We start from the raw sequence: 3,676 nt of genomic DNA on the forward strand, positions 1-3,676 counted from the left end.
AGACACGTTGCCCAATTTGAATCTGAAAATTGAGGTCATGTATTGTTATAATTGTATGTATGTTTGTGTTAGTGTTAGTGTTACTCAGCTAACTCAGTAACTGTATCAAGCATCATCTATTTCTTATGTTATAATGCATGTTAGATGTAATGGCCATTGTCCACACAGATTGACATACTTTTTCTTACAGATGTACAGCTAGCTCCTGTTTCTTGCTTACCAAGCAACGCTTTACAAATTACAAGACTCGCTGTTCGAGCTGCCGAGCCAGATCGAGCATGACGCCGCCACCGCACGTCACGCACGCCGGACTGACACTATGTCACCGTCTTCCTCGACAACGCCGCCGAGCATTACTACGCGTTCGTGTTGGCGTCGTTCTCCGACAAAAACTGCAGGCCAGCGAAGCAACTAGTCCGAGCCAACGCAGACCCCAGTAATGGGGCTTAAACCCGGACCCTCAGATTAGCAAAGCGGAGTTATACAGCGTCTGCATTTGCAGACAACAAAGCAACATGCTGCGAGCTTCGTGTTTAATGGACTGCACGCGACAATATTGATAAGACGGATTGTCGCGAGCCAGAGCTGAGAGCAAGTGATGGGGGATGTCATCGCCATCACCCTCGATAATGTCCGTTACTGCGCGGAAGAAGCGACGTCCGCTGTGCTCCGTGCTGTCGGTTTACCTGCCTCTCAGTGTTGTTTACCTGCCTCTCAGTGTTGTTTACCTGCCTCTCAGTGTTGTTAGTCTAATAATCCTCTAGCTCTATAATTGTAGATGCCTGAGAGGCGGTAGGCTCAGCCTACGTCACCTGGGTAAAGATCAGTAACTCGTCGATAAGCGATCATACGAAAAATTGCAGTCGCTCGTCATCTGTAGCGCTGAGCTACCTGCTGAAGTCGAGCATGTTCGAACTCGTGTAAATTCGGTCACATAGCCTACATATATAGGTTATATCATATGGTTATATAAAATGGAGCATATGTTTTTGTCACGCATTCATTGTTTACTATGGGTAGTAAAAAAATGTGTAACATACGTAACACATGTATAACTAGAGCACTTGGAGAGCGCAGACCTCCGCCAAGGCAGCTCAATTCTCTCACTGTAAAAAAATTTATTAATTAATTAATTAAATAATTAATTGGATCCGGATCACCACCAAAATGTAATCAATTCTAAGTTACCCCATTGCTGACCTATCCTAAAAATTTAATTAATTAATTAATTAATTGGATTCGGATCACCACCAAAATCTAATAAATTCTAAGTTAGCCCATTTCTGACCTATCCTAAAAATTTTATGACAATCCGTCCATAACTTTTTCAGTTAGACTGTACACAAACAAACCAACGCACAAACCCACAAACCAACAAACACACGCCGGTGAAAACATAACCTCCTGCCAACCCTCCCTTCCGGATATGCTCCGGAATTGTTTACAAAAATTTGCCACGTACAATAAACGTCAATAAAGCACAGCATAATTAGGCAATATTAAATTTATTATGAATATATATTATACGTATTTACAGATTCATCATGAACACAATTTTGGCATATCAAGAATAAATATCACATAATTCGCTGAAATTATGTCGTTTTCTAAAGAACATCGGTAATACAGGTAACACATCGGCTTATCAAAGGCATTATCTTAATCATCTATGAAATCCTCTTCACAGACTACCGTGACTTCATTATTGTTGTCATTTGTATTTTCTCACTTACGCGCTGTTCTCGTTTTCATAATCCTCTTCAATCTAGACTAAGATTTACCGCCATTAATCCGTCATTTCTGAAGTTTCTTGCTGTTGCATTCCCGCCGTCCCGTCCTCCTGTCCGATCTTCGACTCGACCTTGTCATAGTCCTTAATTTTGGTTTTGATCTTGGTATCTCGTCATTTATCACTGCGTTTGGCAGCACGGCAACCACGGACGTCGCTTCTTTCGCAGTAACGGACATTATCGAGGGTGATGGCGACGACATCCCCATCACTGCTCTCAGCTCTGGCTCCGACAAGCCCGTCCTATCAATATTGTCCGCGCAGTCGTTAAACACGAAGCTCTCAGCATGTTGCGTTGCCGCCTGCAGTTCGTCGTCAGAGAAGGACGCCGGCACGAACGCATAATAATGCCCGGCGGCATTGTCGAGAAAGACGGTCACGTAGTGCCTGTCGGCGTGCGACGTGGTGGCGTCCTGCTCGATCCGGCTCGGCAGCTCGAACAGCGAGTCTCCCGAGCCACGGCAGATGATGCGCAGCGGCGCGCCGATGACAGGGTCGACGAAGCGAGGAAGTATGTCCATGAGCACGCTGTCGTACTTGCCCTGTGCGTACTCGGCCAGTGCGAGTGGCAGCGCTCTTCTGTCCTCGTGCGGGAGCCAGTCGAGCTCGCCGCAGCTGTTTGCCGTGTTAAGGATCAGCTCCCGGAGAAGCTGCGGCGGCTTGGCAGTGCTGCCGTGCTCGTGCAGCTTGGCGCCGACCGTGACGGCGTAGACGAAGCACGAGCCGTCGCCGGGCACGTTCAGTAGTCGGCCGCCGCATCCTGATTTGCAGCAGATCAGTTCATTCTCAGCGAGGCGCAGCGCTGCTTTCACCTGCTGGTTCATGGTAGATACGGTGCTCCTACACACCTCACAAGGTTCCTTTGATGCGGGTAATGAGTTGCACTCCACGTGTGGCTTGCCTTTGTCGCGTAGGTCTTTACTTAGGCTGGTGATAAGTTCGAGAAGGTTGTCGATGCGTTGCGACAACACGAGGTGCCGGCAGCTCTTCCTGCCGCGCATCAGCGCCTTAGTTGCAACCTTCAGCACCTTTCGCATGGCGGGGATGCTGCGTGCTTCACGGAGCCCTATCTCCAAAACACGGAGGATGGCCCTTTCAAGTTCCCTCACAGAAACCTCCTGCAGCAAAATATACAACCGTATTATTATTGTAATTTATACATCTGTTCATGTGTTTTCCATTTTCCGGGGAAATCGTTTTCTACTACACTGATGCTAATTAATGTTATGCTTCGGAAACTGGATTCTTAGTTGAATTAAGGTATAATGATGTGATGGGGTAATGCATGTAGAATAATAACATCGCAAAAGTGCTTTAAATTAAAATATTGAGGTAGTATAACAATATACATACGCACCAAACACCATTACACATTTAAATACAATAGCATAATATAAATGTCCAGGTAATACAATGGATTAGATACGAAATGTACAAATAAAAGTAATGTCGTTATTCCATTTCAATTCAATAGTATAGTATTAATCATGTACATTAATATTACGCGTACCTGATCTTTACTAGTGCCTGACTTCACCTGCTTTCGTGTCTTCTTCATTAGCAAAGATATAGCTTTTTTCATATCCGGATGGTCGACGCCATTACAGCACAGTCGCCTAGAAGAAAGTGGTTGGCCCACGATAAAAATATATAATCTCAATATAGAAACTTATATGATTATAAAATATCAAGAGCTCAGAACTATTTTTACGAACTATAGTTCATTGCCGTTTGATAATTATTATTTTATTGCAAATATTATGCTTAATACTAGAGGAATCAGCTGATTATTTTCTTGTTATATAATGATTATAAATTTATATAATTAAAAATGACAATTATATGTTATTATGAAAAATATTAAGATAGATTTTTCAGCAAAGCATA

The sequence above is a fragment of the Priapulus caudatus genome, unplaced genomic scaffold (assembly GCF_000485595.1).
Source record: "Priapulus caudatus unplaced genomic scaffold, Priapulus_caudatus-5.0.1 Scaffold25, whole genome shotgun sequence".
Taxonomy (NCBI): Eukaryota; Metazoa; Priapulida; class Priapulimorpha; order Priapulimorphida; family Priapulidae; genus Priapulus; species Priapulus caudatus.